The 20,334-nt window shown below is 44.6% G+C and overlaps 1 long non-coding RNA gene across 1 annotated transcript; it reads left to right on the top strand.

Annotated features, from left to right (window-relative positions):
* Positions 1-519: 519 nt before the first annotated feature.
* Positions 520-19,301, top strand: LOC146432061 (uncharacterized). The gene is made up of 8 exons (XR_014854397.1): positions 520-1,036; positions 1,645-1,726; positions 4,598-4,729; positions 7,382-7,479; positions 7,931-8,041; positions 9,106-9,298; positions 10,805-10,949; positions 18,121-19,301. It is a non-coding gene; the product is annotated as an uncharacterized LOC146432061 (long non-coding RNA).
* Positions 19,302-20,334: the final 1,033 nt, after the last annotated feature.

Here is a 20,334-nt window from a genome sequence, read left to right as displayed (position 1 = left end):
GCTGTCTCTGAAGCTGTTTCTGGTGGATTTGCTCTGGAATCTCCTCAGAGCAGAGGTGTTGGATACAGACCTGTGTGGTTAGCACAGGTCTTTCCCATGATAACTTTCTCCTGTGTTTTATAAACAAAGATAAAGTTTGGATGTTACTGAAACAGTGTCTCGAGATTTGGACAGTTCAGGCCTGGCCAATTAGGCCTAGGGGGAGGTTTCTGACTGACCAATCTGGGTGACCTCTGAAAAGTCTATATAAGTTGGAATCAAAATAATAAATCTCTCTTTTCTTGCCACACTGAGAACCTGGGTCTTTTTCTCTGCTAGCGGCTCAACAGTGACAGACCTGGCTTAGTGGCACTGGTGGGGCTGAGTGTGTGGCTGCAGAGCTGTCCTGACACAGGAACTTTCAGAGAGCTTGCTTGAAAGTTTATTTTTCCCCACTTGGCAGCTGAACAGAGCAAACACACACAAAACATCATTCTCCTGAAGCTTAGAGCTGATCCATCCACCACGGGCTTTGAGAAATGAGAATAATCCCATTGTCCTCAACGTGTCTCTGTCTTAAGCCTGGAGAAGTGATATAATTTATTTCCCCTATCATTTCTTGACCAAACCATGCTCTGCACTAGATTTTATCATTTCCTCATACAATAATAACCAAACCTTTTCAATTAGAGGACATTCCTCTACCAGTGCAGCCAACATCCTGTTTGGCCTTCTGTGCTGCAGCTGCACACGGAGCAGAAAAACTTGGGGAATATTTCCTGCAATCTCCTAGATCTCCAGTGTAATTTTCTCCCTGCAGCCCCTGTCAGCTCCCACAGCACCTCCCATCTGGATTGTGGGTTGATTTGCTCCAGGAAACATTGCCCAGCGTGGTTAGACGTCAGAGAGCAAAACCTTGATGATTTGCATCCTGTTGAGGACAGCAGAGCCTGGAATGTCCCCCGAGGTTTGCCTGGCGCTGCAGAGTGCAGGTGCTGCAGGAATTTTGCTTTCACAAAGCTCAAGCAGGGCAGGAGACAAAAATGAGCAGTTTTGGGTGAGATTAGTGTGTTTTACAGAAGATGCACTAGGGGCTGTTGAGGTCACTGGTGGGGCTTTGGGGGAGTTTCATTCGTGCCTCAGGGATTTATTTTGCTGCCATTCAGTGGCTGAGGGTGCAGATGTCACCCTAATGCCACTGTGCTCCTCCAGGGCAGCAGCAGGATGTGCTGCAGGGCATGAAGGACAAGACAGTGGGCAAGAAGTAAATGGTGCTGTGTCTTCTCCCTTTCCTTTTAATTCTCTTAAAATCCTAAGGAACATGAAACCCATATTAAAAAAAAAAAAAATCTGATTGTGAAGTATCTTTTAGTGCTGCTTAGTGCATTTGGATGTGGTGTTCTTCATAGCAGCAGCCTTGCATGTTGATGGCAGAAAACTCAATTTGTGACTCACTGCTGCTGCTGGTCCCAAGGGTTCAGGTGTCATCGTTTTTATGGGCTAAGTGCAAAATCTGAACTGAAAACAGAGTCCTTGTGGCAAAATCAGCCACGTTTGTGTGCCAAGTTGACGTTTTCTCAGGGTTTCTGTGACTAAATGATATTGTTAATATGTATTTGCTGTATATATTTAATTTATTTAATATATATTTACTGCTGCCTTCAGGTTTCTTCGTGCCAAGGAGGGGAAAAGAAATCCTGACCAATAACAAGTTCATAGAGTGCTTAAATCTGAAGACATGCTCAAGGTATTTGTTGCAAATAAAGCCAAAGGCCTCATGTGCTCCTTGGAGCATTCTTGGAGAGCTGCTGGCTGCCTGTGCCTTGATAATGATCTTTATGTGTTTAGCTGTGGACATGCATTTCCCATCTCCTGTTGCTGCTTTTCTATGTTAGACAAAAAATCTTTGTTCATACACAGCATTTTCCAGAATTGGTTTGTTTTTTTTGGTTTCTTTTTCCCCAGCTGTTCTCTTCTGCCTCTTTTTGAGTTTATTCCCATCACCTTTCCATCTTCACATCCCCCCAGTCCCTCCAGCCCCACATTCACACTTGGTTTCTCCTTTCTGTATACAATCCTTTGCTCTTCTTGCTGCAGTTTGATGACTTTCATTTCAACAGTTTTCCAGGAATATTTGGAATTTAATCTCAGCAACACAATCTCAGCCTTTTGCAAGTTCTCTTCTCATTCCTTTATTCAAGCCCTGAGCACAAAAGCCACCCAGACCACACCATGGATTTACCCAAAGACCTGACTCAGAACTGATAAAGCAGAATAGGATGTTCTAATTTGCTCCCCTTTCATGTCAAATGGGTTTTGTCTCCACCACATTCCCCTCTGTTAACCAATCTGAACACCACGCAGAGTCACACTCAGATTCCCAGGGATGTAAATCTCCAAAACTATTTTTTCACCTCTCTTGATAAAAACACTGTTCCTAGTCCATCTCTTTTACCTCCACACTGGTGATTCCATACTCCCTGAGTCTCTTTTCCCCAAAAAAGCCCTTTTTTTCTATACTCAGCTGTCATCTTCCCTGTGCTCCACAGAGTCAATCCCTGTGCTTTTGTTGGGGAGAGAGGGATGAGAAGCCTCAGCAAACAGGAAGCAATGACAAGATGTAGATTTATTGGGTTCTCAGCCCTGGGGCAGCAAGATTGCACGAGATGGGATTTTTAGAGCAGCAGCATGCAAAGGTCACTGGAAGTGTCAGGGTTGAGACATACTTGAATATTGGTGTGATTTCTTGAATTTTAGGTTCCTGATCACAGGGTTGATGGAGAGCCATGGGTTGGGTTATCCACATGGATTATGCTGGCCTGGATTGTAGGGATTTGCTAGAGAGTTTGTGCTTGTTATGCAGAATTTATTGTTATTTTCTTTGGTGATTCAGGATCATGTTGTCAGCCCTGTGAGAGAAACATTGTGGAGATGGACTGTGAAGGCTTTGACTTATATTTTCTGGGGTAGAAATCTCTACCTGGGCAAAAACTGCTCAAATGGGATCTGCAATTCGTGGAATTTCCACAGGATCAGAGAGTGGTTCAGCTGCAGCAGCTCAGAGTTGAACTCTGGATTAAAGGAATTAATTTTATGGTCCACAGATGTAGCAATTAGAGAAGTTATTCTCTTTATTCTGCTTCCTATCATGGGGACATACTCTCAGAAATACTGGGCATATAGGAATTCTACTCAATTTATGCTAGAAATTTCTCAAATAAATAGCAAAATGAAAGAACTCTCCATTTATACTTCCATTTGTTAGTCACGTTTTATTATATAAATGTGATTACACTTCACAGCAATGGAACACAACGTACCAAACATCCAGGGGAAAAAAATAAGAGATTGGAAAGAAAACAAGCTTCATCCTTGAGTTGCATTTGGACCTTTTACCTTTTAAATAAAACCATCTGTATTTCTATTTTAAAAGTTTGTCAGGGCCAGATGTTGACAAAGCCTACTATTTCCTAATCAGTAACCTGCAGGGTGACCCCTTTGTGCAGCCAGGCCTGTCCTGAGCCCTCCTATACTAAATAGGGTGTGAGGAGCCAGAGACAGACATTATTCGCCAAAAGTATTTAAGAGAAAGAAAAATGAAGGGATGTATACTGCTGGGATAGCAGCCTTGGGAAAAACAGTCATTTATCCTTGTTGCAATCAGGTAGGTTTAGATAAAATAAAAATTGGGTAGAATAATATTCTGTAGGCTAAGAAAGTGTTCTCACCAATTTGAAATATTATTTTTCCTTTGATTTCAGGCACAAATTTTAGATTGAAGTTTGGGCTTTCCTTAAGCCTGGAGTGTGCTTGGATCCTTGGCTTGGTTCATACCTACATCCTGATTCTGTTTTAATTTACGGCAGAAAGAGAAAAATATGGTTTTAATGCCAGTTAACCAATTCATGTTAATTAATGAAAATATGGATAAAGCGAAAGAAGGAAAACCAACACAGGCTTTCACTCAATTCAGCAATTTCAATTCAACCCCAAGCTAAATCCAAATCTGGGCTGATATTTTGAACTGAAGGGGTTGGGGTGCCCTAAAGCAGCTTTAAATCAGTGAGGAACACTAATTTGTCCCCCAATATATTTGTCCCACAATCCATTCTCCAGCTGATCTCATTTCTGTGGCATATTGTGGAGGCTCAGCTGTTGAATGAAGCCCATGAGAGGCTCATAAACATGTCCAGGTTGGCATCTCTGACTTCAAACCTCCCCAAAGCTGTGGGTTTCTGAGGGCTGCACACAGTGTGGGAATTAGTCACAGCTTCCCATGCTTGGGTGTTCCTCCCTGAGCATTTGGGGACCTTTGATGTGACCCACTCCATCCCTCCCCTGTCCCTGTAGCCTTTTCACCTCTATTTTAGCCCAGGTTAGCTCACTGGGCTTGACCAAACTGAAATGGAAACATATTTATTCTTTTCAGCCTAGACATAACATCAGGCACCCTTGTTCAAACAAAATCCTCTTGCAGTGACTGCAACTAAACCAAGAAAGAGCATGGGGCCTGGTCTTTATTTTTGAGCTTCTGCAGTGATTCAGGTTGGCTTGGATAATAAAAATCAATCCCTCCTCCTCTTGCCATAAATCAGCGAGTTCTGGCTTTTGTCCCCAGGAAGAGCCTGTCTGTTCTGCTGCCAGCCTTATTCCCAGTTCTGTATCCCAGTTGGAGCACTGGATTGTCTTCAGGGACACGCTGCTGCCTCGTGGTCCTTCTGACAGCTTGCAGGAGGCTGAGGAGATCTTGGTGAGTCATCTCCTTCCTGTCTCTTCCATGAGCAAACTGTCCTCAACACCAGCTGAGCTGCACAAGGGTTTGTGCTCTGGACATTTGGCATTTTTGGCCTGAATTTACTGAAATGTGGGATGGAAGTGGAGCAGAGGATGGGGAGGTGATGCCTCACCAGTGCTGTGTGTGGATTTATGCCCAGAATACCCAAATTCCACCCTCTGGCTCTCTTTCCCTTTTTAAATTCTTCTCCATGTCCATCTTCCCCTTCCCTCAGCCTCCATCCCTTCCCAGCACTCTCTGTCCAGTTTTAAGATTTTATCCATCTTAAAGGCCTTCTGTTGCTAAGGATACAACAGGCAATATTTTCCTCTGGAAACTCAGTTTTGGGACACCAAGGATGCTCCTTCAAAATGTCTCTCAAAATGATGCCTATGAAAATAAGCAAATTTGGAGGATTGTTGTTACCAAAAATTGGGAGGCAGGTGGATAAGACTGCAGCTTCTTCCTCAGTGAGAAAGATGTTTTTCTTTTGGGTTTTTTTTTTTCCTTCCCTGCTGGATTTCATCTGTCTGAAGGCTTTAGAAAGACTCCACAGGGGTTGCACAATTTCTGCAATTGGTGCAATAAATTAAATAAAGAAGGTGTGTGGTTTTGATAGGGAGAAAACAAGTATGAGCATAACAGCCCCACTGGTAAACAAAGGACTTAAGGAGCTCATGCAGAGAAATCCTTAAACAATGAAATGAATTTCCAGACCAGGCTTGGAGTTACATCAAATATGATTGGAAAATGTCTCATTTTACTCCATGGATTTATCAACAAGTTACCCATTAATGTTAAGTTTCAGGAATGCACATAATGAATGTTTCAATACAGTTAAATTCAAAACAATGTGGAAAATTATTTAAAGTCCCACTAAAATCACCCAGGATATTTGAATTTGGAGGGAATCTCTGCTCAAAGCTGGGTCTACAAGAGCAGGTTCCTCAGGAGCAATTCAGGTGCTGATTTTATTTAATAATGCTTTTTTCTGAATTGTGACTTGAGTTTTGCTCTTATATTTCTGAGGTTCATGGGACACCAGGAAAATTGTGTTTTCTTCCTTTCACTTTGAGTCGCCAGGTCTGTGTCTAATGCAGTTACAGTTCAGATGATTTTCAGGCTTTCTGCTTTATTTTGAAATGACAACAACCCTGACACCTTAATAATATTGGAGAATGAACCACAGTGAAAAGAGTCACCATGAAAAAACCAGCATATTCTTGGCTTCTAAATGGTTTTAGTCCATCAACAATTCAAAACTGAATTTCAAATTTCATTTCAAATTTCAGTTATTCTGTCCCCCTATGACTAATGCCTACTGCTGATGTTTCTGTGTCATGTAAGCATCCAGTGGGAATAAGAATCTGCATGAACTGGTGAGCTGTGACCATGCAGGAGTCAGGGCTGAGAGGAGCCACTCAACTGTGCTCAAATGCTGGAAGAAAGCCTTAGAGAGGCTGTGAAATCCCCATTTTAGGAGATTTCCAAAGCCTGCCTGGATGAGGCCATGAGTAACCTGCTGAAATTCCTTCTGGTGGAAGGAACCTGCCCATGGAAGGAGGTTGGATCTGGATGATCTCCTTCCAGCCCAAACCACTCTGTGATTCCATGAATTTAGGATTTAGCCTGTTCCAGCTGGAGCTGGTCCCACCAGAGCCCCCCTGGAGCCCACAGTGCCACTCAACCTCCTGCACCCACATGGTCTCCCAGCTCCTCACCAGTCTGAGATCAGCACAGTGCCACAAACCTGGATTTCCCCCAGGATTCCTTCTCTGTCTGGAAGGATCTGCTGGCATTTCCCTCTGAGTGAAGGCAGGCAGGCAGTGCAGATGGCCAGGGGTGGAAGGAGCAGAACACAAACTCCAGATGATTGTCTGGAGTGGCTCAAAGTGCCATCAGGTGTGAGGCTTGGATGGGGATTTGTGGGCTTTGACTCTTTGCCCAGACAGAGCTGCACTTCAATCCCTCCAAGGCACGTCCGGCCAGACTCAGCATTGTGTTGGATCCTGGAAAAGGAATATCCTGAGATTTCTATCGGAGCCACAGAAGTGTTTGGCTTCACAGGTCACTTCATTAGTTTCTGGCCCTTGCTGATGATAAATAGCTCCATCTCCTGTGCTTGCAGAGCTGTTTGCTCAGTGCCTGTAGGCGTTCAGATCTACCTGAGATGGGTTTTGCCTTTTGGCCTGGGTGGTCCAACCCCCAGGCTGGAAAACTGTGCTGCATGAGCTTGGCATGAGCCAGATTTATTCCATCTGCTCATTAGAAAAAGCCTGAGGTGGAGAGGGTGGTTCTCAGTAATGGCATCGAGGGGATTTATTTGCAGACAGGTTGAGATTTAGAGTGTCATTTTTGGTTGTTATAAATCGAGCTGTTTTCTGTTTGCCCAGTTATTTGTGCTGTGATGATATTGCAGCAGTAAAATGCTCTGGTAGGAACAGCCCCTGATCCCACTGCTGTAGGGCCAAAGCTCCTCCATCCCAGCTCTCTGACCAGAGCTGTCACTGCTGTGTCTCTCCTTTAATCTTCACACCATAGCAACGACCAGGATTGCAGTGACCACACAGCCCAGGCTGACTCCCAGAGCAAAAATAATCAGATTATTTTATCTGTGCCAAATCCCAGACTGATCTATCACCCTCCAGAGAACACTGAGACCACCCCAAGAGCTGAGGGTCAGCACCCACCCTTTGCTGCAGAGCTGCCTCCATCAGGAAAGCAAGGTAGGTAGCAAAATGTGTCCATTTTTAAAGGCCTGGAGAGGCAGAATAATCCAAGCTCTGGTTTGGCAAGGCAGAGCATTGCAGCACATTCCTTCAGCACTGTAACTCCAGGCTGGGGCTGTGCAGACAGAGGATGCTGGCGAGGCAGCAGGAGCTGGGTTTGTGTTTTTTGGTGGGGGAATAAAGATTAATGTACCAACTGTAAACTCAGGGTGGGGGGAATTTCAGGAGAGCAAAAAAAAAAAAAAAAAAAAGTCCTGACTCTGAGTTGTGCCAGAAATTAATATCCCAGTTCTTGTAAGAAATACAGTATTGTCTTTCCAGTGTAGCCAGGGCTGAATAGTTCCTTTTCATCTGAAAAGAATAATATCTCTCAGGCAGCATACCCGAGCAGACTTGGAGGGTTTTGCTCTTAGGTACAGGTGTCCTGACTCTGCTCCTGAATCCACAGGGTGGAAGGAGTCCAGGGCTGAATGGAGCATCATTCCCCAGCAACTCGGACCAGATGTTAGAGAAACAATCAGCAATGAGAGTCAGCCTTCCCTGGGACAACGGGATCGAGGTATTTCCTAGGGTTTTGTTTCATTTCTGGACAGCTCAAGTGCTCCCTGCGTTTTGGTTATTAATGGATTTTCATTTCAGTCCGAGGGGACAGGTGGACACCTGGCTGGCTCTGATGGATTAAAGTGCAGGGGATGATAACATTAAAATAAAAAAGTGTCAGTGCAGGGGAAGGGAAAAAGGAGTGGTTGATGCTGATTCCTCTGCTTTCTGCATGTCAATCCCTGTCAATCCCAGCTGTTTTGTTCAGCTTTTGGCAGTGATTTGACAGTGCAGCAGTTCTCCCTCACAGCTCCTTTTCACCAGCACCATCACAGTTTCATGTAAATGCCTTATTTTTCCAAAACTGTCTTTCTGTCCATGATCCTTCCAAGATGTTTTTTCTTTTGATCTCCAGCTGGTGGTTGGAGAGCTGTGGTGGCTTTTTGTGGGCTCAGAGTTGCAAGGTGCTCCTGGTGCCATCAGCCATCCAAACCAACCAAAAATGTTTGGGAGAATTTTGGGCAGAATTTGCTTGGGACTAGCCATGACTGCCCTTAAATTCAGCTGGTTTCAGTGTCTCCAAACCAGCATAACCCTGGCTACAGCACCTCCCCCGGATATGGAGGAGGAATGTATGGACTGTGAGTTAAAAACCCAAAAATGCCCCATTGAATTCTCTATTCCGATTCAGTTACCATAAACAGTAATTAAAGCAGTTATCATCCTCTCCACCGGCATGAGGAACATTCCATACTGTGATATTTTCTGCAGGCAAGCAGCCAAGCTCAGGCCAGAGTCATCCTTGATGCCTTTTATTTCGTGCAAAGGGAATCACAGAGCTGGGGATTTCCCTCGAAACCCTGCAAGGAGCTTTCCAAGGCATTCCTCACCCAGAACTGGGATGTCTCCAGCTCTGGAGCACTCAGGAGGACCCCCATGTGGTGGGACAGAGAAGTGACAGCCCATCCAGGCCTTGGGACACGTTTTTGCAGCCTCATTCATACCCAGAAAACCGTAATGAAAAATTTACTTCAATATTTCATACTTTAAAGGTTGACTTCATTTTTTCTGCTACCTGTGCAGGGAGGGCTCTTCCCATGCAAATGTCCTGCTGTCCAACCTGATTCACACCTGCTGTAGCTCCTCAGGTCCTTTGAGTTGAGAAAGGAGGAGGAAAAAGGTGACCAAGCTCTGCAACAACCCTTTGGGAGAAGAGAGCTGAAGTCATTAATCCTTTACTCTGAATTTTCTGAGCCTCATGTTTTCACCTTTAAGGGTAAGAGCATCACCAGCCCCAAATGAACGGTTTAAAAAGTGGTTTTAAAAATTGGTTTAAACGAAGGGTTTAAAAAACAATGTATTTGTAAAATCTAACAATGTTTGTGTTCTAACTAGATAGTGTTTTCTCCCTGGGGAATTATTCTTTTTCCTTCTTTCATGCTTTTGTTTAAAATTCAAGACAGATACCTTGCAAAGGAATAAAGCCCTAAAATCAAACCAGCAAATGACAACTGATTTGTCCCCAGAACCCATGGCTACACCCATGTGGGAGAGGTCTCAAAATACCTGGAAAGGTCATGAGAAGTGGTGCCAGGGGGAGCTTCTTGCTCCTCTTTCTCTCAGGTGGATTTTCTCCCTTGTGTCCACTGCAGATGAAGAGCTCAGGGATGTTTTCTGTGCCACAGCCATTGGGGTTATAGGACTGGGATAGGTGAGGAAAGGCTGGACTGAAAAGATTTTGCTCCCATTGTGGCACCTGAAAATTATTTTGGATCTCAACATTGTCAAAACCTGGGGGTAAAGTGCTGAGATACCTCCCACCTCTCAGCTAGGTCTTGTCCAGAGCAGATCAGACATTTGCAGAAGTCATGGGCAGTCCTGAATCCACAAAATCCAGCCCTGAGGGCATTCAGGAACCTTGTAGGGAAACTGAGGCACAGGGTTTGGCCAGTGGGGGCAAAAGGCTGGAGCCCCAAACTCTTCTCTGGCTGCTGCATCTCCTGATGCTGCATGTTGTTGAGCACTTCTGCAAGGTTTGCACGCAGAGGTTCCTGTAGATTAGATAGGGAGAGTTGTTTAAAATCACCCATCAGGCTCTGCTGGGTAAGAATTTCCACCCTGAACAACTGTCTGAGCATTCAGCTCTCATCAATCTCAGCTCCATGCTCAGCTCTACCCCATCTGACACAGGCTGGGTGTTCATTCCAGAGAAAGCCTTGCTGGAAAAAAAATAAAAAAAAGGGAGAAGAAATAGGGAAAAGTGCAAAAAGGAAAAAAAAAAAAAGAAAGAAAGCAGAAGATGCAGCCAAGACATCAGTGATAAAACGAAACAAAAGAGACTTGGACTGCAGCTCAGGACATGGTGTGCTGGAATTGGGAGTTGCTCCTCAGACATCAATATTTGTTGCCCTGATGACCCAAAAGTCACAGCTCTGTGTCCCCAAGGGGCAGAAATCCACCCTGCAGAGGAGAGCAGGACTGTGACGTGCAGGGAGTGGGGAAAAGGCAAAGAGTCTGGAAAAGGAGATCCACAAACCTGACACTTGGCTGTTTGGTGGTTGTTGTTTCTGCCTTTGCCTCTGCATTCCATCTGCATTCCATCTGCATTCCCATCCTTTCCTTCCATGGTTCACCCTCACTTTTCCTCAGGATTTCCTGGGCCTTGCAAGCAAAATTGTTGTCACTTTGGGTGATCATGGCAGCCTCTCTCTAGGGCCTGGCTGGACATCACCTTTCCTAGCAACCAAGGGATCACAGAGCCATCTGTCTCTTCCCTACCCAGGTTTCTCCAGCACTGTGACAAGCAGAGTCTCTGGGAAATTCCTTTGCTTTCTCCCGTGTGTAGCCAGAGATGGATGAGGCTGGGAAGAATTTGTCTCCAGCTCCAGACTGAGAAGTCCATCAGTGCAGCTGAGCAAGGGATGAAGGTAACATCTGCTGCTTTTCCCCCTGGTTAGCAGAGACCTCAGGCCACCTGTGAGTTTTGGGGTCACACAACTCCACACTTAGGGAGTTACAAAGGTCTTACTGCCCACATATGAATTCTGAATTTCTGCTCCACTTACTGTACCTCTCATTAATGCTGAATGTCACCAGTGACGGCAGTGTCTGGCTTAATCTGCAGATGCTCAGCAAAATTTATTTCATGTGTCTCCTGCTCATAACAGGTCAGGCTTTAGCAGCTTCTGGGTTGCCTAAACACAAACATGGGTGTTTATTTTTGGCCCCAGGGTGCGCTTACTCACAGTTTTTGTGTTGTCTGGTGAAGGTTTCTGTATTGCTCCCTGGCCTGCAAACCTGGCTTTGGCCATGATGAGGTGCAGAAAGAGTTTCTGTTTCCTCAGGAGATGATGGCAGTGGCACCATCAGCTCACTGCTGGGCTAACAGCAGCCTGCAAGCTACAAATCAGCTGTCAGAGGAAGGAAATGCTCAAAACCCAACCCAGAGCAGGCTTCACTCCCAGTCTGCTGGGAATAGGGGCAAACAGAGGGTTCTCCTGCAAAGGAACCCCTGGGAGAATCCCACAAGGATGGAGAAGGTGTCAGCAGGCTCCTGCAAATCTAGGCCACTCAGCTCCTCCTTGCCACAAGTGCTGAGCCTCAGCGAAGCCCTGACATTAATTTTGAAGAGTGTGGTTGGTGTCCAGCCAGGGAACTGGTTTTTTTCTTGCTCAAACTTTTCCACTAGAGCTGGCAGAGGTGCAGGGATTGCACAACTCAGGGTCCCAGGGCTCCAGACAGCAGGGAAAAGGAACAGAGCATCCCAGATTGCAGCTAGAATTGCGATGAAACTGCTTCATAATATGAATATATGGCATGAATTACTCCAGTAATTCAATGGTTCACTGCTTCCTCCTCAACACTTATCAGAAATACCAAGAAGCTGAAGGAGATACCAGGAAAAAGATGAGCCTTGGTTTGTTTTAGAAACTGCTCTTATTTTGTGTTCCTTCAGTGGGCAGGAGGATCTTTCCCCCATTGCTCTCTGCAGCCTTTTCTTGATGAATGATTAGAGACTAAGGCAGCTCCTGCAGACTCATGCTGGGCAGTTTGTTATCTGGTTTGTAGTGCAGAGAAATTTAGATGAGATAAACCTCTGGCCCCGCGTAATTTGGAAGGATCTTGACTCCCACTCCCTTGGCACAACAGTAAAACCAAAAGAAGGATTTCTGTGAGGATTTAGAGAGTAATTTAATGATTTAATTTTGAGCATGCTTACCCACAGTCACCAGGCACAGCAAAAATCGGGTAAATACCCAAATCTTCATCTCTCCCCTTTATCCTCCCCATCTGGATTTCGTCTGTTCACAGAAAGACAATAATAGTCTTTTGGGAGAGGAAGAAAGAGAAACTAACACCAACAAGATAATTACAGCAGGGTTATGGAGGTCAGGAGAACATCTTTAAATAATAAGTACAATGGGGAGCTGCATTAGTTGAGTCAACAAAACCTTTGCAGGAGAGGAGAAATTCTCTGTTTTATCATTGAGCTCTATTTCCCCCCAAAGTTTAGACCAGTGATGCTTCTGTAACTCCCTCACTGTGGCAGGTTCTGTATTGACTTTCAGATTACAGAGTTCTCATTGCTGAATCTACAGAAAATATTGTGGGGTTTTTCCTGCTGAGAGCTGTGGCGAGGCGAGGGAAATAAGGGAAAGGAGTTTTATGCAAAAGCTTGCAGGAATACACAGCTGAAGAGCGTTTGATTTAAAGTTCAGACATGTGATGCTCTCCCCGAGTTACCTACTATAAATTTTGAGCTGATCTTATAGTTTTGATGATATACTTTTTATGATGCATTTCATGCCTCATTTCCAGGCAGATTTACAGCCCTTACACAATGCTGGACGAGTGACTCCACATGCTTCATGTCAACAAGTTCTTTCCCTTTATTTTTTTTTCCCCTTCCCCCTGAAACTCCTGCTGGTTAAAATGAAGCCACACTGCAGTCAGAGTGCATTTGCTCCTGTCAGTTTTGAGCTGGTTTTGGTCATCCTTTGGTGAAAATGGCCCAAAGAGCTTTGACTTTACAGCTAGATGGCAATAAACACGGGCTGGAATCCCTAGAAACTCCAGAACTCAAACTGGGCTTTTTCTTTTTTTCCTATATATCTATTTTGTTTTGACCACCTGAGTTTTGACACGGTTAAAGGGCAAGGTGAAGCTGTCCTACACCTACAAGGTGCCTTTTCCAAAATAACCTCAGCCACAGGAACAGAGAGAGATCAATGTCACCTTCTACAGGCTTACAGATGTGAAAATATCTCCAAACACAGAGTAGCCAACAATAACTTAGCACAAATCATGAGCTGTTGGAAAGAAAAATACTCTTACCCTGGGCTTGGAATAAATGCTGTGGCTTGGAGACAAGCACAGATTTTGCCCAAATGTCCTGGCTGATGCTTTGCCTCTGGTGGGTTCATCAGAAACCACCCCAAAGCCTTACACCTGTCAAAGCCAGAAACAATAAGCAAAACACTGTGTTTATTTATATTTATTTATGAATACACACAAGTATATTTATATTTATATTTATATTTATATTTATATTTATATTTATATTTATATATTTATGTTTATGTTTATGTTTATGTTTATATTTATATTTATAGATATTTATATTATTTACAGTTATTTTTATTTTTATTTTTAATTTCCAAGCCCTCAAGAGCTTCAGAGTCTGACTAAGGCTGCTAGGGCAGGTTTACCCTTTGGCACATCCATGAGCAGAGTGCAGGAGGAATCTGCCCAGGATGTCACATCACAGCAGGATGGAACCACAAGGCCATTGGACCTGACTCACACAGGATGTGGCTTTTTTTGCCATCTTGCCCCAGAATATGGAAATCCAGGTTGTTAATCCCTAAAGGGGAATGTTGTAAGGCTGATAGCTGTGCCCACAGCAGGAGGAAATGAGGGGCTGAATCAGAGGCAGGAAGGGCTTGCAGGCTGGATCATCCAGGTGATCCCACGGGGATGTGTTCCAGCCTGGTGGCAGAGTGACCCATCTGCTGTCCTTCCTGCCAGGACAGACACAGGGACACTGCTGGGACCTGCTGCTCCAGCAGCCCTGCAGGAGATGATGGCTGGAGGCACACTGCCCCAAACCCATTCAAATTTTACCCCATCAGTGAGGCAGAAAGCATTCCAGGCATGGAAAAACACCTCGTTTTTCCAGGAGAATCTGAAGCTCCTCAGCTCTCTGTCCATCACCTCCAGGTGTTTTCTTGGCATCATTCCTTTGCAGTAAACAGAGGTCTCTCCCCAGCTGCCCAGAGCCAACTAAATGCCCAAATGTTCTGAGACTCCTGCGGTTTGTCTCTCATCCAAGTTTTCCCGAGGCACCTGAGGGAGCTGAAAATGCAAATGCAGTGTTGGGTTGGCAGCAGCTTGTCCTGGGCAGGGTGAGATCTCCATGATAGACTCACCTCTCTCCCTGTTGATCTCACCGAGTCTGTCACGGCTTGGTATCCAAAAATGATGCTCTGAAGAGCTGTTGTGGCTGCAGCCTCTGAGATGGGCTGAGGAAATGGTCAGATTTGTGTGCAAAGTGTGGGAGCAAGCCAGGAGTGTTGGGAACAGGCAGGTATTTCTGAAATAATGGTCTTTGTGGTGTCTGCTTCCCTGCAGAGATGGGGTTTGGCCATGGGAATGGTAGCTCTGTGTGTGTTTATCACGGTCCAAGAGCTCACATCATCCTAAACTTTAGAATTTGTGAAAATCTTTACATTTTCACTCTTTGCTGTGAGCTACACTGGCAGAAAAACCAACACAGAAGTCCAGCAGTAATGGAGGCAAAGGTGGTGTTGGTATCTAGTCCAGCTAAGATAAATTTAAATTTATTTCCTCACAGTGATGTTTCAGGAAAAGTGGCAGCAATGACAGATGCAAAGATAATTTTGCCTATTATTATGTGATGACAGTCCCATTTCTTCCTTAACATTTCACTAATATTTCAAGCCTGCTTTTCCACACAGCTCTGGGAAGCTTTGATTCTTTCCAACTGGAGGAACACATGAAATAACAGAGAGTTGTTGCACTCCATAGTGCCTCATGGCTGGTGGTCTGGCAGATGATCCATAGGAATATTTAGAGGAAAAGTATCTTGGAGAGCTTTAAAAGCCTTTCTCAGAAATGGATCTATGTGTGATTCCATTCGCTTCTCTGCCCCAGCCATGACAAATAAACCCAACCGGTGTCAGGGAGAGCAGCCCTGGTGAAGCAGCAGCAACTTCTTCAAAAGGGGATTACAGCTGAAATCCGGATGCAGAGCACTGCCTGCCCTGCCCTGCCCTGCCCAGGGAAGAGGGGAAATGTTCTCACAGAAGGGGGATGTGACAGAAAAAGAAAACCCAAAGTGTTTCCTGCCCTCATGCCCAGTTATTTCTTCTCTCCTGACCCCTCTTCCTTGGGGAATGATGTGCAACCCATAAAGAATCAACCAACCCCTCATCCCTCACGTCAGACAAGACAAAACCTTTGCTTTGCCTATGCAGGTTTTGTCCAGGAGCACAGGAATTAACGAGCAGTATAATTAATTTCACATTTGAATTTTTCAGATCAGCCAGCAGAGACTGTAAGCAATAATTGCATGAGTAAGTGCAGAAGAAAAGAGATACATTGTGGTGTCTGCTGCAAGCTGTATTTTTCTGGAAACAATGACTAACCCAGCTTTCCCAGTGGAGGATTTGATGCACATCCAGGCTGAATCAGTGCTGACAACCAACAAACTGCAGCTCTTTTTGCTCCTGGAGCTCCCTGGTTTTGCTTCTGCACTGGCAGGACCCGATTTGCTTCCTCTTGTCGCCACTGCATTGCTGCGGCTGCTGGGGAAGGTGACAGCAGAGGGTTTCCCAGGGCTCTCCCGTGGTGTCACCACCTGGAGGTGTGGCAGATGTCACCTGAGCTGTGCTCAGTGTGATGCAGCATTTGCTCACCTGCTGTGGTGACACAACCTGAGCACCAAAGCCAGGGTGGGCACTGCCACTGGGATGGGTGGCTGATCACACCCCAAAACTCTGCATGCAGGAATCATGGTGCAATTCCAGGAAAATCATCACCCTTTATGCCTGAAATCCAGTGGATTTTTAAAAGAATTTTCCAGGAAAATTGTCACCTTTTATGCCTGAAATCCAGTGGATTTTTAAAAGGATTTTCCAGGAAAATTGTCACTCTTTCTGCCTGAAATCCAGTAAATATTCAAAAGGAGTTTCCAGGAAAATCATCACCCTTTCTGCCTGAAATCCAGTGGATTTTTAAAGGGATTTTCCAGGAAAATCATCACCCTCTATGCCTGAAATCCAGGGTGAGCATTGCCACTGTGATGTGTGGTTAATGCTGATCACACCCCAAAACTCTGATGTTGCAATTCCAGGAAAATCGTCACCCTTTGTGCCTGAAATTCAGTGGATTTTTTAAAGGATTTTCCAGGAAAATCGATGGATAAGACTGTAGGAACAAGCATGAAGGGTTGCTCATGCAGCAGCAATCCCATCTTCTAAACAGCTCCAGGAGCAGCTGTGTTTCATGGAATTAACCTCATTCCAACAGCCTCCCCAGCTGGAAGAACCTGAGTATCGCCCAGAAAAATAAAAATGACCAGGGGAGAGGTGGATCACATCCAATATCTGTCCTTTCAGCACCAGCTTTCCACAGGGAGCAGATGGAGGAGGCTGGAAGTGCAGGAGGGTGGACACAACTAGCAGCTGCTTTTGCAAGATACTTGCTAAAAAACCCAGAATTTTTCCCCATTATCAATGTCAGTCCAAGTGTCTTTATGTTTTCCTAAATTCCACTTTTCAGTGTGGTGCAAAAGTCTATCAGGGGCTGTGGCTTCATTTTCCAGTGGTTTGCCAGGATGAAAAGGTGCCATTTCCCCCCAGCCTGTTGTTCCCAGGGTAAATATGTTTTTAGGCACAGAGCAATATAACCCTACAGATCTGCAGAGGAGCTGCAAACCCTCCTGGCAGCGCCTGAGGCAACATAAAGGCTCTGTTTCCATCTGTTTCCATCTCTTCTATTTATGGAAAACCAAAGGCCATTTATCTCCTCGATTCCCCCGGAGATTTTTCTATAGCTTAGTCAATAACCATGAATTACTGCTTGGCTGAGTTATTTTAGGGAAAATAGGATAGGATGGGAAGAGGATGTGCCTCAGCAAACAACCAGTGTCTCTGGTCTGCCTTCCAAATGGGGCCATGTGAGGATCTCTTCCCTTAGAACTGATTTATTTCATTGCAAAAATCAGGCTTTGTTCAAAACTTCTCTGATTAAAAGCGAGTTTAGAGTGTGTAGTGTTGATGTCTGGCTCCTGAGAGGATTCCAGAATTCCTGGAATTTACCCCTAAACCTGCTGGTTCTGGAAAATGCTGGATCATTGCCATGGGCAATTCCAGGATGAGGAAGAGGAATTCCCTGGGTAATTCCCTCTGCAGCAGGAGGGAACCCAAATGGGATTTATGGAAATGTGGGACAGGGAGAAGATGCAGAAATCCTCCCAGCTACTCAGTGTCCCTCAATCCTGCCAGGGACAGGCACAGCTTTTTTTGTTCCCACAGACATTCTGTCACTGCAAAGCTTTTATTGAGCAATTCCAGACATAAAGAAAAAAAAAAAGCCAACACAAAAAAAAGGGGAATATTTAAATCTTTCTGAATTCCTTGTGGTTTAACTGGTTAGACTTCAGCTATGTGCTGGCAGGGAGTTCTTGGGGATTCATCCGTGGCACTGAGACCTTCTGGAGTGTCCTGGGTGTCCTTCAAAGAGCTCCTGGAGCCTCCAGGGAACACCACTGTCACCACCTCAGGTCCCTCATGTCATGATGACACCTGTGACACGCTGAGGTTTTGTACCTCTGCTGCTGTCACGAGGTTTGCCCATCCCCAGTGACACTTCAGCAACCCCAGAGCTGTTGTGGGATTGATGTTTACCCTGCAATAAACACCCTCCTGCTTATTTCTGCCCTCAGCACCTCGGTTTGCAGGAAGCCTGGTGTTTCTGGAGTGCTTTGGAGAAAGTGGAGTTATTTCTGGTTGTGTTTGAAAAAGAAACACCCTGAAAGGCAGATTATTTATTTATTTTGTTTTGTTTTATTTCTAGGAGAAGATGCTGAGGGATGGGTAAACCACTCTGCAAGATCATCCCAGGAAAGAAGCTAAAGAGGCACTAAAGAAGGCAGAAATTAGGTACAAATCTTCCCTTACTATTTTTTGCTGATAATTATTTGTACAAAAGCAATCTTCCAGATAAAATACTCTAGCTTTTGATAGGATACAATATTGAAAAAATTGAGAAAGAAAAAGAAATTAGTTCCATTGGAAATTTCTAAGAAGCAGGGGATGAAAGGACGTTCCTGATCTATTACTTATTGAAGGTTTTCCCCTCCTCCATATCCGAACAGATGTTTTAAATTACACAATGAGCTCGAAAATGTAATTTCTGCTGGGAGTTCAGCAGTTCCTGGGTTTGCTGTCAAGAAGAGCTGTCTGGTCTTTCTGTAGCTTCTCTAATGAGGCTGTAAGTTTGCAAGAAAGGACTTCAGTCTCAGATTTTTCTGCTCCAGTGGATGATTTCCCATTCTATCAGGGCAGCATTGTGGAGCTCTTGGGAGGTTTTTCCTATTTTTGCTGTCCCCACTGAAGTTTAACTGGCATCTTATTGAACTCATACTGCCAGACTCTTCTTTTTTTCATCTGATCTTTTCCAATCTCAGTAGCTCAGAGAGTTGTTTCAGCTTTAGGACACCTGAAATCTTTATGACAATTGTTTTGTTCAACATGGCCCAGGTTAAGAAAGAGTTAAATTATTTGGGCCAATTCTTAATTTCCATAGCACCAAGTTGGGTTTTTAGAGGATTCACCAAGAGGAAAGGTGTGCTGGTAAGAGGTGAGCTGATATTTAGCCAGCCAGGTACTGTTTAATTGCTTTTTTGGAGGTTAAAAATGTGGATCATTCTCTAGGCAAATTATCTGTAAATAGGATATCTGTTGTACCTTGAAGGTTTTGTCATTTTAGAGATGTTTGCAACTGAAAGCAGATAAATTGAAGTCTACCTTTTATATCCAACACAAAAGAAGCAGAAATCATCTCCCTGACTACAATTACTGCTGTAATTACCATAAATACTAATTTCATTATAATAAATTATTAAGTTCTTACGCTGGCTCAGTTCCTTTACCCTCCAGCTCTCACTTGCACAAAATTTCTCAGATTTATCCAACTATTCCCATGGGTTCCAGGGGAATAACTGAGATTTTGGAATTTATCTGGGGCAGTTGATTTCTGCATGGTGACTCTTGTTTCTGCTGGATGTCTTCGGTGATGTTGTGCTCTTATCAAGAGCAGAGGAACAGGTTGATCTGCATTTATTGTAATGGAAAATAAAGCCAGTTTGTTTGTTTTTTTAGAAAAAAAGGGGTTAAATTGCTGGTCTGGTAAGGAAAGCACTGGGAGAGAGTTGTTTGTGCCAATGTTGGTTCTGGAAGGATGGAGTAGAAAGGAAGAGATGAGTGTTTGGGTTTGAATCCTCTGCACCAAGGGAGAAACCCAAGACTTGTGCATCATGACAAAATCCCCTGCAGCTCATAAATGTGCACAGATCCATTTTTTGGGTTGATTTAAAGAGCTCTGAGGAGGTTTTTGCTGCTGCTCTGGGTGGTGTTAACCATCTGCCATGGTGCCTCAAGCCCAGAGACACGAGAAACCCTGGCAATAAAAACTCTTCCTCCAAAAACACCTTCCCTGCTGGCACTGCTGTGAGCTCACATGAGAGCAGCTGCTTCTCACCACGGCAGAGGACACATCTCCTGTCAGCTTCAGCACATGGAAACCACAAAATCAAGGGGAAAAAAAAAAAAAAAAAAGCAAATCAGGGCTGAAGCATGACATTTCCACCTCCACAGGCAGGAAACAAGAATGGCTCAGCAGTGCTGGCAGGAAAGGGACTGAGCTCAGCTCCATGGCCTTGGGAAAGCAATAAACACCCATCTTTTAGCAGGGCTGGAGGTCACCTCGTTCCTCTGTGGTTCTCTTGATCCCATCTCCTGCCATCCCACGGAGGAGGTGGAATAACAACGAGGATGTCCTGCAGTGGAGAGGAGATTGCTGAGCCATGGGACTCGTTTTGGCCAAAGCACAGCAAAAAGAGCTCCAAAAAAGCTCTTTAGGCTACCAAAGGAAATTCCAGAGTAAAGGAGGAGAGGTGGTCTGCTAGATGGGCTTCAAGCACAGTTAGGGCAATGGAAGGGGAAGGTTTTCATGGAATATTTTATTTTTCTATGCAAGCACAGTTAGGGCAATGGAAGGGGAAGGTTT

The sequence above is a fragment of the Lichenostomus cassidix genome, chromosome 11 (assembly GCF_008360975.1).
Source record: "Lichenostomus cassidix isolate B80296 chromosome 11, HeHo_3.0, whole genome shotgun sequence".
Taxonomy (NCBI): domain Eukaryota; kingdom Metazoa; phylum Chordata; class Aves; order Passeriformes; family Meliphagidae; genus Lichenostomus; species Lichenostomus cassidix.
This window is presented reverse-complemented; position numbering and strand designations above follow the sequence as displayed.